This window comes from Nelumbo nucifera, chromosome 4 (genome assembly GCF_055504915.1).
Source record: "Nelumbo nucifera cultivar China Antique chromosome 4, China Antique-T2T, whole genome shotgun sequence".
Classification (NCBI taxonomy): Eukaryota; Viridiplantae; Streptophyta; class Magnoliopsida; order Proteales; family Nelumbonaceae; genus Nelumbo; species Nelumbo nucifera.
In genome coordinates, this window is record NC_142652.1 from 79,588,195 (window position 1) to 79,603,881 (window position 15,687).

General features: G+C 36.0%; 1 long non-coding RNA gene across 1 annotated transcript; it reads left to right on the forward strand.

The window, feature by feature from the left end:
• The first annotated feature begins 286 nt into the window (after nucleotides 1-286).
• LOC148800763 (uncharacterized) lies at nucleotides 287-10,063 on the forward strand. Its single transcript, XR_016085198.1, has 3 exons — nucleotides 287-6,924; nucleotides 7,010-7,128; nucleotides 7,286-10,063. It is a non-coding gene; the product is annotated as an uncharacterized LOC148800763 (long non-coding RNA).
• Nucleotides 10,064-15,687: the final 5,624 nt, after the last annotated feature.

Sequence of the window (15,687 nt, forward strand, 5' to 3'; positions counted from 1 at the left end):
GAAGGTTCAGCTCAGATATTCATTGAAAAAGGATATACTTAGGGCACTCTCATGCCCAAACCTTGATATCCATAGGAAAATAATTCACATTGCTCTTGAACTAATAACACCAACGAATATTGATGAGGTTGTTCTTACATTGAAAAAAGGAAGTTGTAAATACTCAAGAGTTCAGAGCTTAAGAAGAATGGAGAGCATGGACAAATGCTTGATCAAGCCGTACAACTACTTAGAGAAGAATCTCCAAATAATTATTGTCTGTGATTTCTTCTATAGGTAAGCCATACATGGTTCCTTTAGTTCAATTGGGGGTGGGGGGGAGGGGTTAGGGTTCCTCGATGGAGTTTATGATCTGTTTGGTTGCCGAGAAGGGATGGGATGAGAAGGGAAAATTTTATTTTCTCAATTAGGGTGCTTCTGTTTGTTTGCCGAGACCTTTTATCCCATAGAATTTGATTTCCAGTGTTTGGTTGATGAAAAAAATTTGCAGGATGTTTGATTTAAGCAAAAATATATCCAATTCCACAACACAACCCTATCCTATTTACGGGATGACCTAATATTGTTTGAGTCTTGTCATGGCAGAGCTTTACCACTAGCTTCGGCTACCTAGTTTCTTTGCCAATAATCCAAATATTAAACCAGCAAACCTAAGCATTACAACAATGTGGAGTGACTAGAGTGAGAGGTAGATTTACCGGTGTCAGATTTGGCCTGAGGTCGAGTGGTTCGTCGATGGAGGTATTGTCTCAAATGTTAATGCGTTCCAACGAGGAATATAAGTTTAGGTTGTCTGGTATGAATGATGAATAATAGAGGAATTATGAAAACGGAAGGATTGATGAGGTAGAATGGCCGAGAGAAAGCAGATTGCCGCTGCTGTGAATTGCAACGACGATTGAGAAGAAACAGAGAGGGTGAAAGAGGAAGGGGTAGTCGTTGCCTGCTGCTGGTTCACCGCCTCTGTCAAGAGCCTCGAGATGATGAACAGTTCGGAGAGGGGAGACAATACACCAGAGAGGGAGAAGGTTACCAAGCTGAGAACTGCTGCCGCCGGCTCGTTGTGTCCAGACGAGGAAGATAAACAGTGCCTCTGGTTTTAGTTGGAAGAAAGAGAAGATGAACAGTTGTTTCTTCTCTATTCAAACTCAAATGCCAAAAGATAGATCTGAACGACCAAGTTAAGACGGAACTGGTGATGAGATTTGGAGGGGAACCCATCCAATGGAACAAGTAAAAAATGGTATAGAAATGTACATAAATGACGAGAGAATGCCAAATCGAAACTTACTTGATGATGAAAACGCCGGAGATGCTGGAAGGAAGGAGAAGAAGTCTGGTAGGTCCCTCTTGACAATATTTTCTCACGGTTTGCCTTTCTTAGTGGGGTCTCACCAAAACCTATTGATTTTTGGGAACTCACGACCCTTTTCCCCTGGTTCACTGATGGGAGGGAGTTTTTAGTTGAGTTTTTCAAAAGTTTAGAGGAGATATTTATTAAAATGAAACTATAGGGGAGGTTTTTATGATTCTCAGAAAATTCAAGGGAGGTTTTTTGTATTTAAGAACTAGTTTGTTTTCAAATCAGTTGGATTTTGTTTCTAAAGCTTAGGGTCCTTGGGGTCCTGTCAATGCAATGTCTAGGGAGCGACAGATGTCTATAACCTTACCTTTGTACATACAAAGAGACTCTTTTCAAGATTTGAACTTTGGTCAACCATTGCACCAATGCTAACTTCTAAAGTATGATATTATATTTCATTTCTTATGTTGTGTTTAAAAATAAATAATGTTTTTGAAAAAGATAGGGCTTCAAACAACTCTGAAGGAAGGAGTTATGGGGGATGATAGATTTGAAGTGGACCCTAATAAGTGCCGGTGTTAAGGTTTGAAGTATTGATACGATATACTTACGGAACATTGTATCCATTTCCATAGTGATGGGTACATGGCACAAATGGAATGGTGTTGGTATCTATCTATTCACTTCGCATGGGTCCGTATGGTGGTATGGACTATACTTTTGTTGGTTTCACTTTTCTGACACATTTTCTTACTCCTGGCTCCAAGCCTTTCATTTCCATCCAAGGTTCAAAATATCGATATGCCTGATACTTGTTTTTTTACTTGTTTTTTATTTTTTTTCAAATAAAAAATATCGATATGTTCGGTATGGACTGTAGGGGGCGTATCGGGCGTTATGAAACTTATTTTTTTTACTTTTTTTTTATTTTTTTTCAAAACTGGTTCAGGGGAGATGGTCTAGGACCCCTCTATCCCCTAAACTGGTCAGACCCCCGCCCGATACACCCACTATAGGGGCGTACCAAAAGGGTCCTGGAATGATACGTATCGGCCAATACGGTCCGATACATAATGATACTTTGAACCTTGTTTCCATCCTAGATGTCTAAGGGAGAATTTCTATCTATAAAAAGGACTTGAATCTTGCATTCAAAAAAAAAAAAAGAAAAAATTCATTATAATCAAGAATAAAAAGTAAAATGTATTTTCTTTTCATTTAATTATTCAATGGGAGATCTACATATTTGGGTGTTTGAAATGCATTGATATATTGATATTAATGTTTTTGTATTAGTAGATTTATAAATTTTCCTAGAAAAGGGAAAACGTAGGAATGAACTATAAGATGGATCTATGAAATCCATTTATCATTATGTAAAAAATAATTTTTATTTTTTTGATAATTAGAGAAATAGATATAATAAGAACATAACAATTATTTTAGTAATTAAAATTTATGAATTGCATATGATATGGGAGCCAAGTATATTGGTGGGGTCCTTGGCCCCCCTAAACTTTTTGCTAAAACCATTATTTATATAGTTAATAAGTGGAGGCAGGGTAAAAAAAACATAAGAAAGTGCCCCCTCCCCCCCCAAAAACAAAAAGAAAAGAAAGAAAGAAAGAAAATTTCTGGTTCCACCACTACATGTATCTTAGAATTTCTGATAGCTATGATAATTTTTAAATCAATATCATATATTAGTTAATATAATTTAAAATTATAATAACTAAATAACAACATATTTATTATTTTGGTTTAATCCCATCCTAGTAAAGTTTGGGGCTTAAAAAGATTGTTGTAAGGAATGTTATTATGACTGCTAATAGGTCATTAGTAGGCTGTTAATGGGCCTATTTATGTGTTTTTCTGTTAAGTTATAATTAGGTGCATACTTGTAATATTGTCTTTTATTTGAACACCCTAATATATAAGTCAAGTGGGGTGCCACCCCTATCACCTTTTGACAATCCTTTCTTTATTCTTTGCTATCTTCCTCTCTTCTCTTCTTCTTTTCTATTTTAGATGGAACCAGGGCAGGTTTGACTGCAAGAGGAGCTCTAGTTCATCCTTTCTCTCCTTTCTCTTTCTCAGTGTTCTTTGGAAAAGATGGTGGCCACTCAAATCTGAGAAGGACCTGATCGGGTAAGGGTTTTCTATGCTATGTTCTTTTCTTCTTTGGTTGTGGAATCAAGAGGGTGATTGTTTTGGGTGTTTCACTCGTATCCTATATGGTTGTGCTCTAAGGTCCATTCGACTATAATGTAAACATGTTTTTTTGGACCTCTAGTATTCAGGACTGTTACATTCCATTGTGCTGGTTGAGGCCTATTGCGTTTCCATTCTACAAGACACATGACTGTTATAGTTTTTTGTAAAGTTCGATTGTTGTGTTCTTCTACACTATTTTTTTTTTTTTTATTTTGTTAGTGTTTGGAGGTTTCATACACTACTATTCACTTCTTGTGGGAGGTGTTCAGTGTAGTGTATTACGAAGGAAGGCTGCGGGCAAAGGGTAGGCTAAAGGCTATGGTTGACAGAATGATAGATTGATGTTCTCGTTATGAGTTACACCTCTATTTATAGAGAGAGATCTCAAGGTCCCGAAAGGAAGGAGCTAAAAGTGTTTGATTCCCAATAGGGAAGGGAATCTTTGATTCGGTATCAGTTGTCAGGGAACACCGCTAGGGTTTCACCATGCGTCTTCTGAGATACCTCAAGGAAGAGGTTTCCTTTTGTCTGAGGATTCTTATAATACACGTGGGCTACTTCCTTTTGTGAGTCTCCTAGACTGACGTGGCATGAATGATGTCAATATTAGTCTTACGTGCCTTATCTAATCTTACTGGGCATTTTGTCACGTGCGGCGTTGGTGAAGCACGTGTTTCTTTGCTTGTCTCTGACCTACGATGAACTTGAGCTCTTCATAGACTCACAATAGTTTTGTGCTCATCGCAGGCTTGCAATGGCTCTGATTTTGTCTTTGATATTGTGGCTTTGGGTCTATCGCATGCCTGCAGTAACCTTGAGCTCATCATAAGCTCATTTTAGGCTCTGAGTTCATCGCAAGCTTGTGTAGACTCAGAGCTCATTTGTGGCATTGGTTTAGCACCTTCTGTGCTACTACAATCATGGTGATCAACATGTACTTACAGATTGTTAGTCAAGGAAAAAGGTGGGGGGGGGGGGGGGGAATCAAAACCGATTACTCTCTTGTTAGCGTTGTTATTTGTTTGTTTGACTCAAGGGTTTGTTGGGCTGTTTGAAGTGGATTGTTAATTACAACAATGTTGATTAATGATTCAGCCATGCATGAAGTCACTAGAGGCTAGAATATGGTTAACCCAGGGGCTAAAACTAGGGTTTCCCTATTGCTATTAGTCTATTACAATCCTTGATGGACTGAACTACTTGGAGTGGTCCAAAAGTGTTAAGATGTATGTTGGGTCTAAAGGAAAGTTTGAATACTTGTTTGGTGACATTCTTCAACCCAAAGAGGCTAGTGTAGCCTATGATAAGTGGGTTCAAGAGAATTATTTGATCATGTCCTAGCTTATAACTTCTATTCATCCAATTCTAAGAAAGAATTTTATGGGGCTGAAACCGCAAAAGAGATGTGGGACTAGGCTAAGGCCACTTTCTCTAAGAAAAGACACTAGGCTCGTATTTATCAACTACAAGTTGAGTCCTCCAATTGTAAACCTGGGGAGAAAAGTCTGTCAGGTTGACATTCTTCCCTTACCTCCATGTGGATGGAACTTGATTATTATCAGAGTGTTGACTGGAAGAATGAATCAGATGCAAGAGAGTACTTGTGAATTAATAAAATATTTTTCCTTTTTAGTAAGTCTTAATCTTAGTTATGAGCCCATTTGGGTTCATATTTTAGGGAGAAAAGAGCTCCCATCACTTCAATAAGTGTACTCATTGGTGTAGTCTGAGGAGAGTAGGAGGATAGCCATGAATAATTTAGAGGGGGAGTAGCAAGAGCTCAATTTGCCAAGGGAGGTAGTGCAAATAAGGGTGGTGCAGGGATAAAGAAGGCTGAGGAAGTTGATAAAAACAAGTTAAAATGTACTCATTATGGTAGACCCAGACACACCAAGGAGACATGTTGGGAAGTAAAAAAATTTCTAGTCCTTCCAAAAGAAGCCACCACAACATTCTGGGAAGAATTATAGCTCGATTAATGTTGCTTCTGGTGGTTTATCTCAAGAGGGTGTCTCTACTGGTTCTATCCCTAAGGAGGGACTATTGAATAGTGAATACGTTACGTAATCAATTAGAAGAATATGGTAGGACTCTTCGTTAACTTGAGGAGACTTTTATCACTCCTACCTTACATGTGTCCACTTAAGGTAAGCAAGCTTCTGCATTTCACGTGTCTACTTCATCCTCTAAACCTTGGACTATTGATTCTAGGGTAATCAACCATAGGAATGATAAGCCTAATTTGTTTTTAGTATATCATTTACTTTCTGGTAGAGATAAAATTAGGCTAGTTGATGGTTTACACACCACCATTGCTAGCTAAGGTGTAGTGCCCTTACAGAATGGGGTTCTTCTTCATTCAGTTTATCATGTTCCCAAATTTCCTACTAGTCTTTTGTTTGTTAGTTATATTACCAGATCCTTGAATTATAGTGTAACATTTTTTCCCGATTTCTATGTTCCCTAGGATTTGACTTCTGAGAGAACAATTGGTAAGGGTTGTGTGGTTGATGGCCTCTACATTCTAGATGATGTTGCAGCTTCAGATTCGAATAATACAACATGTTTTGTGAATCAGTATGACAGTCCTTGTAATGATGCCTAGATTTTGCTTGAGTCATTTGTCTTTTTTGTCTTTAAGGGTCTTGTTTCCAATTCTGTTTAAATTAGTATATGAGTCTTCATTTTAGTGTCCAACTTGTCTTTTAAGAAAACATTGTAGAACAAGTTTTCTTCCAAGAAATAAAATTGTTGAATTTCCTTTTCAAATTCTTTAGTTTGATGTGTGGGGTCCTATTAGTATATGAGTTTTCATTTCACTTAGTTTCATGTGAAGTGCAAAATTTTCATTCAGACAATGCTCGAGAATACTTTAGAGATGATTAGAATTAGATTTTTCTAACATGGTACTATTCATCTGAGTACTTGTCCCAAGACCTTGCAACAGAATGACATTGTTAAAAGAAAGAAGAGACATCTCCCTGAAGAGTTCTGAAGTTTGATGTTACACATGTATATTCGTAAGAGGTTTTGGGCTAATGTTGTGTTGAAAGCTACATTTTTTATCAACCGTATCCCTATTTGTGTTCTTACGTTCAAGGATTCACACCAACTCTCGTTTCCTAAGTCCACAATGTTCTTTATTCTTGTTTATACCTTTGGATGTCTATGTTTTGTCTAGGATTTGTCTTTGTCTCATGGTAAGCTTGATCTACATTTTATTCATTGTATTTTTTTTTTGGGTATCCCACCTCTTAAAAGGGATACAAGTGTTATGATCCCTCTTTCCATCGCACCTTTGTCTCCATGGATGACTTTCGTTGAACACCAGCCTTCCTTCCTGGTTTCTCCCCAAGGGGAGAATAGTATGTTGGAGGAGAAGCGTATTCTGGTTCCCACCTCCACACGTAAGTCTTCTATTTCCCTTATTGCTTTGCATCATTCTCATTCTCCTATTTGTGCTCCTGTTCATTATGTTTACTCCTGTTCTAGTTCTGGTTCCTATCCTCCGGAGCAATATACGCCACCATATGAAGAGGATCTTGAAACTATTGTACTAGTGGATTATTAGGAGGCAAACTTGAAGAGTAGTGTATGTCCTTCTAAACTAGGTAATGTTTTTTCTTATGACCTTATTTGTGATCTTGATCTTCCTATAGTTGTTCAAAAAGGTACCCATTCATGCACTACTTAGCATTCCATTAGCTGTTTTACCACTTGTAGCAACTTATCCTCTTCTTATCGATCTTTTCTATCTGCTATTTCTAGTGTATTTGTTCCTAGTCTGTTGTAGAGCCCTGAATTCTCCTGAGTGGAAAAAGACAATGCTAGAGGAACTTGACGCTCTTCATAAGAATTGCACATGGGAAAAATATTGGAGATGCAAATGGGTGTTTACTGTTAAGCATCATGCTGATGGTTTAGTGGAAAGATATAAGACAAGGTTGATGTCAAAAGGTTTTTTCTTAGACATATGGAGTTGATTACACGGAAATGTTTACTCTAGTTACCAAAATGAACTCCATTCGTCTCCTCCAATCCCTTGCTGCAAGTTTGATTGCACCAATTAGATGTAAAAAATGCTTTCCTAAATGGTGACATCGAGGAGGAGGTCTAGATGGTTCAACCTCCAGGTTTTTCTTTAGAGGAAATAGAAGGCAAGGTTTGCTACCTCAAGAAGTCATTGTATGGTTCGAAGTAGTGTCCAAGGGCTTGGTTCGTCAGATTTAATAATGCAATCAAGTGGGTTGGTTTTAGATAATCACAATTGCCTACAATCATGTGATGTATGAAAGAACAAAACATATCGAAGTCAACAAACATTTCATTCATGAAAAACTTTAAGTTGGTGAAGTCTGCATTTCTTATGTAAATTCTATGGATTAGTTGGATGGCATTTTCACCAAAGGTGTTTTAGGTACCCGACATATGGATATCTGTACAAAGTTGGGGATGATAGATATATATAACCCAACTTAAGGGGGAGTCTTGTAAGGAATGTTATTAAGACTGTTAATGGGTCATTAGTGGGCCTGTTTATGTATTTTTTTTTTCTGTTAAGTTGTAATCAAGTGGGGGCTGCCCTTATCACTTTTTGGCAATCATTTCTTTCCTCTTTCCTCTCTTCTTCTCTTCTCTTCTTCTTTCTATTCTAGAAAGATTATTTATACAAAATAAAAAATATTATTTAGATAATTGATTGGATTTGCATTATTAAGAAGTTAAACCAATTGCTTAATTTTTATGACAGTTTATCAAATTAAAAAGAATAAAATATAAAAAAATGATTAAATAATAAAATATAATTGCTTTTTGATTTGTTTATTGGACTCTTTGATTTATGAATCTTGTATATTTACATTTGATGGATCTAGTATGTCTTTAGATTAGTTATATAATACACTAACCTATATATTGAAAATAAATTTGTTGTATGATATCAACATGTTCTAGATTCTTGGACCTTGGTATTGTTGATTGCAAGGTATTTCTTCATATAAACTATTAAAGTATGCATTTCTTATGTGGTTATATTTTATTTATTCATGGTTATATAAACCTTAGGTTTAGTGTTACTAATGTATTCATTGGTGTTTCCCTAATGTATCAAAGTGTACTTATATCTTCTAATTGTGTCTATGCATTTTTAAAGGGTATCACAATATGTAGCCAAGTTTATTGATACAATATGCAATGCCAATCTTTTGAATCTAAATATGGTGCCATGCTTATATGGTCATCTATTTTAGATGAGTTAAAGGCTTATGTTTTTGGGTTTGGGGCTAGGTTTGGGCCAAAAAAGTTGAGTTCAACCTAAACTTGGATTAGGCTTGGGATGATGCCTAAGTAACATGAGATTGCCTGAACCTCAAGTAGCACTTACTATGCCACCAACTGCTTATTTATTTATTTTTGGGTAAATTTCTTAAACTATTCTTATGGTTTAGCTAATTGACTAAGTATATCCCTACAGTTTGACTATTGTCTAATGCTACTCTGATTATTTCGGAAAATTACCATTTCCGTTAAAATATTGACGAAAGGGTTGAAATGTCCATTTTGCCCTAAAGTCAAATTGGAAGCTCCTCCGATTCTTCTCATGTCAAAATTATCCCTACCCTACGTTTCGGAAAGATGTGGATGGGTTCTTCTCATCTAACTCCCTTAGTTGAGATTGTACACTTTACACTCTCGGTCTCAGTAGTAGCAGGTGACACAGCAAGAGTAAGCTTGTGAGTTGTGACTAAAAGATACGTTGAAATTTCTCTCAACACTCGATCAAAATCACCACCGCCGCTACAACTTCCAACAACGGTAGTGATCCTCTTCCTTCACCCGTCCCCTCTTTGTTCTCCCAAGCCTTCTTGTTGAATCGTCGGTGCTAGGCCACCAGGGTAAATATCATGTCGTCTTCAAGCTCGTGACACCGAACAGAGCCGGCAATGAGCTTGCTCTGATCTCTCTCTCTCTCTCTCTCTCTCTCCTTTCTTCCCTCTTCTTCTTCCTCCTCTTCTCTCTTCTTCCTCTCCTTCCCCTCTCTTTCAGTCTAATCCTCTACCTTGTTCAAAATAGAGTTTCACCACCTCACTCCCACTCCTCTGAGGGTCACCCAGTCAATGTCACAACGAGTAGCAATAGTGGTCTCAATCTAGATGAATGACACTTAAAAGAGCTTCAGGTACATATTTCTCAACCGAGGCGAATGCTACTCATAAGAGTTTCGTAGCCTAGGTGAATGCTTGGATCTCTTCCTTCCTCATTACGATCTCTTTCCTTTCGGTGATGGGTTTTGGCACTGATATAGTCGTTGTTGCTAGTGAGAATGATCACCGCTGACAGATTAAATATGAGAGTTGGTTCACCCCCTCAGTCCCATTCCTCTGTTGGTCGTTCAATTAATGCCACGACAGTCCTTACCTGTTACAATCTCTCTCCTTTCAGTTCTAGATCACATATTCTCTCTCTCTCCCCCCATCTCTCCTTTCGATTCTGATTCTAGATCACATATTCTCTCTCTCTCTCTAACTGTAACTCATTTGCACTGAATCTCAGATACTTCGTCTCCTTTGCATTGCTTCCTCTGAATAACGAAAATGAGTTGTCTCTGAGATCAGAACATTAGTGGCATGCTCGCGGTGGTCGAAAGTGGTAGTAACATTAGTGGTAATAGGTGATGGTACTAATACCAATGGATCGAACCTCAACATCCTCGTTCAAACAGGTTTGTCAATGAGTAAGTCCATTTTGGAAGAATCTGCTACTGCTTCTTTTTCTTCTTCCTATCTTCGACTCTTAACAATCCACATGTTGGCAAGTTTGGTGTTTATGCATCTGAAGCATCATGGCGGGTTGGTTCTCTTCTGCCTCCTCCGTTGGCCACTTGGAATTGATCCCCTTGACTCTGAATAAAGTGATTTTGTTCCCGGAGGTCAACCGATCTGAGGAGTAGAGGAAACAATGATTTGGTTGTGCTACCTTTGGTTAAGGACCGAGCTAGCTCGGTTTACTGGTAAAATTGGGGTTTAAAAGAATTATTAAGTCATGTGTGTATGATTTTTTATGGAATATTAATAGATGTTAACAGTAAAGGTAGAGCTAGTCAATTGTTAAAAACAGTAGGAATAGTATTAGATAATAGTCAAACAGCATGGATATACTTAGTCAATTAACTAAATCATAAGGGTAATTTAAGAAATTTACCCTTTATTTTTTTCAAACTTTTCAAAAGAAAGGTTCAGATTCAAAACCTCATCGACCATTGTACGATTAAACCATCAAATTGCTAAACCCACAGCAACGAGTCTAACCCTTAACCTCTCAAATCTTATCATTAATAGGCATCAACCTATTCCAATTAATCTTGTGTCCGTTCCGCTAATTTGAATGCTTAATCTTTCCATCAGTGTTTTAAAAACAAACCCAAAGGTTCAACCCTTTTTGCCTCCCGGGTCATTGGTTTGACTATTTAGGTTGGACGGATTAGACTGTAACATAGCATCCTATGTAAAAGAGTAAATCATTGTCCCATTTGTAAATTTTAATTCCATGGTTTGAGTGTTTTCTCTTTTGAATTTTGTTTTTTTGATAATTGGGTGTTTGTGTGGTTATCTCGCGAGGGGTAATTGACCAACTTACTCGAATTCTTGCCCTACTATTATGGGTTTCTTATCTACTCATTAAAAACATAATCCGTTCCTGCTTTGCACCTTACCTGGATAAGTGCTGTTGTAGAAGAAAATTTTATTGAAGGGGGCGTTCTTTTTTGTTTTTTTTTTTTTTTTGGATTTTGATAGAGGGAAAATTGGTCAATGGGATTTTGGTTCTCATTAACTAAGAATCCCATTTTCCTTTTTTATATTTATGTGGGGATCAAGGAAAGTTCATTTTCCTAGGTATCACTTACCCTCCTACGTGGGTAAATAACTTTTCCACCTGGGGGAAGTTGCTAATTTGAATGGGACAAAAATACCCATTTTAATAATGAAAATTTATGGCTAAAATGGTCATTGGCTTATTTACGTGGGAAATAAAAGAATATGGACAAATGTACTTACTCGGATAAATAACTTATGGAAAAGCGAATGGGGCTTAAAAGTTATCTAACAACTTTTGAGAAAGCACAGACCCAGGTAGGCCTGTAAACGGAGTGAATTCAAATCGAATCAGACTATGTTCGAATTCGATTTCGATTACAAAATAAGTGATTTGAATTCGATTTGAAATTCGTCAGATATTCATAAATCCCAACCGAATTTGATTTTGATTAAAATATCAAATATCAAATCTATTCGAATTCGACTGATTCTATAAATATTAGAAATCCTAAATCTAGAAATCATATTACACAAGAAGGAACCCTTTTGTTGTGTCTTGTGAGCAAAAAAGAAAAAACCTCAAAAGACTAGAATAAGAAGAAAATAATACCAAAAAACACCTGAAAAATCTAAAAATAAAAAAGAGATATGAAGAAGTAATAGAGAAAGCTATGATTTGAATGGAAGAAGTTAGAACGCCATGAAGCTCATTTGTCTTCGACAAAACCTAGTGCTCGCTCCTTTTTTTTTACTCCTACCTCTGGTTGCAAGTTTAAAAGCAGTGAAAATGAAGAATGATAACACGACTAGGGGAGAGGGAGATGAGGCGGAGATAAGAATGGGTCGATAGGTTAGAAACACTGAGAGTTGTAGGTTGGGAGATGAGGAGAAGAAAAGTCGGTCAAAGTGAAAGAGTTGCAAGTTAGGAGATGGGGAGAAGAAAAGTCTTGTCAAAGTGAAGTGGGGAGAGGGATGGCTAATGTCTCGATGAAGACATGGGGGTTATATCTTGATGAAAAAAATAATATAATAATCAATTGACTGATGTATCATTAATTATTTTTTTGTCAGTTTTCTGGACTGTGTATCTTTAATTGTCTCCATAGTACTCTTACAGTTTTTCAGAAAGTGGTGTAAGAGTATTAAGAGTATAAGACATAATCTTATATTACAGTATATTTATATATATATATATATATTATATTATAATATATTATATTTATATTTAATCAAATTTGAATATCTATCAAATCGAATCAACCTATATTTGAATTCGATCTGATAAATTAATTGGTATTAAAATTTAATTCGAATTCAATCATTAAATTAATCGAATAATCTGAATTCGATTCGTTTACATTGAATGTCGAATTCAAAATCGGATACTCGAATACCATTTATGCCCCTAGACCCACGGAAGCATGTTACCTAGGTATCAAAAAATGAAAGGCCTAAATAGCTGGAAAGAAGCCTTAGTGAGAAAAATAGCTAGAAAGAAAGATTAAAATTAAAATCAAGATGCACTTTGTGTTTTTCTGGAGACCCTTTGAGCTATGTATCGTGTGTTACTTTCCCAATTAAAACTCCACTTCAATGATTCCTACAAATTGAAAAGTAAGCACTCAAAAGATTAAATTCAAGAATAATTTTGGATGGGATGAACATGGGCCTGTTAATGATATTTGAAAATCTGAGGCCTGGTTCGATATCCAATCTGATTATCTTAGATTTGGATAATGTATTTATGTAATTCGATTGGATTTGAATGTTACATTTATTAATTTTAATATATAAATTTTATATAATTATTTTTGGAATTATTAAAATTTATTCTATATATTATATCATATATGAATATATATATATATATAATAAATTTAGTATGTTTTATTTATATTAATTTATTATATATAAAAATTGAAATTTGACTATTTAAATCTGATCGAATTTTGGATCAAATTCGGATATAGGTCCTATAATCGAATCAGATGCGGATTTTATTACATCCAATCCGAATCCGATCCTAGATGAACATCCTCTTCCCTCCATGCCAAGTCCAGATGCGGATTTCCCATTCAGTTTTTCAACGGTTTTGATTGGTTATAGTGATTTTTCAAAAGGGTTTGACTATGATATGGAAAAGATATGATACATGAAAAACTTTTGACCAGTCAACTGGAATCATAAACGTGGTAGTCAATCAGGTGTTATTTATCAAAATTCATGGGGGGTTTTGATTGGTCAAAACTCTTCCCATATCATATCTTTTCCACATCATAGATTTTCCCTTTTCAAAAATTTAAACCCTGAGGTTCTGAAAACTCGAAATGGGCTTCGGTTCCTGAGTTCAACAGTCTGACTGTTCGGTCTGATCCGGGTTTTAAAACATTGGGCTGAATAATAAGTCTTTCCATTCCCAGTTGCGTCCTCAGGATGGACAAAAGATGTTACACCCACTAAGTCCATCCACTCCACCTGGTTGGTATGGATGACAATGTCCCTACACACTAATTAAAAAAAAAAAAAACTTAAAAAGGATAAAATATTTAAAACTAACCTCTAAACAAATGGATATATATATATATATATATATATGGCATCTTGATCCTGCTTCATTTTGCTGGTTAATGCTGTTTGTGTAGAGAAAATTAAAACTTCATATTAGTGAAGTATACCGAGAGAGAGGTCAGAGGCCGGAGTAAGGAAATTGGATTGGATCGGATGGTTGGACTATTTAACCTGGGAGTCAATCAAGTAATCGGTTCTGTTTCACCTTAAAACTGCTTTTTGGCCAAAAATGGTTGATTCGATCAATGATTCATTGACTCAGGCGATCGAATTGTTGACCAATTGACCTGAACAACGATTTTTGGCCACTTTTTTATTTGTATTTGTATTTGTTTTTTATTTTTTAAGTCAGAATGGGCCGTCTATTTAAATCGGATGGTCGGACCATTTGACTCAAGAACCAGTCTCTAGAACGGTTCCATATCCGGTCCGATTTTTAAAACCTTGGTGTAGATCCCAGGAGAACAAATAGTAGTGGGGAGTGGGGACCCTCTTGGTCCTAGGCCACTTGATATGATCAATGGGTATCTGTCAGATGCAAAATTTCAGACCTGAAAATTTGGATATATTGGACGTTTTAGAGGGGACCAGATCTAATAAGCACAACATAGTAAGTGCATTCAATGAACGCTTAATAAATATTTTGACAACTGTCAAAAGTTGTTTTTAATCTTTTTAAGGATAAGCTAAGTGTTCACTGAACATGCTTACAATGATGTGTGTAATAACTTAATATGATCAATATTGATCATATTAAGCTAATCAATGTTTTGCATCCAAAATGACATATTGATCATATTCATATTAGAAATGCTATTGAGTTTCTGAATTGTAGCCTTGGTCATATTTACTTGTAATATAGAAATGCTTTCGAGTTTTTGAACTCCCTGTTAAAATTTAAGGTTGCGTTTGTTTGCAGGGTAAATACCAGACAAGTATAATTAAACATTCTGGTTTTGTAGCTGTTTAGATGGAGTATGAGTAAACACTGAAATCAATGTAAAATTCCACTCACATTGATAATCGATGTAAACTACAACTTCGATAAAAGTGATATCAACATTTACATCCATAATTCTATTGTCCATTTACAACTAAGGCTGTGTTTGATTGCAATGCAAATAAATTTATACTGATGCAAAACTATGGTAGTGCAAATGATTTGAATGTAAATTCTTACCTATTTTTGTTTTAAATTTTAGCTTATTTTGTTTGATTTCAGTATAAATGAAGTAAATTAAGACATAGAACAGAATAAAATAAAATCCAAAACAAAATTAAATAAGAATTTACATTCTTTTACATTTTCTCTTCCGTGCATTTATACTAGTGCAAATAAAATCGCACTACAACCAAACACAGCCTAAAAGTCAAAACTATTACCCGTCTCTCTTTCTCTCTCTTCTATAAGTGCAGAATGAAAAGCTTACTTGGATAAGTGTTATTGTAGAAGGGGGCGTTCTTTTTTTTTTTTTGGATTTTGATAGGGGGGAAAATTGGTCAATGGGATTTTGGTTCTCATTGACCAAGAATCCCATTTTCCTTTTTCATATTTATGTGGGGACCAAGGAAAGTTTATTTTCCTAAGTATCACTTACCCTCCTACATGGGTAAATAACTTTTCCACCTGGTGGGAAATTGCCAATTTGAATGGGACAAAAATACCCCTTTTAATAATGAAAATTTATGGCTAAAATGGTCATTACCTTATTTACCCGGGAAATAAAAGAATATGGACAAATGTACTTACCCGGATAAATAACTTATGGAAAAGCGAATGGGGCCTAA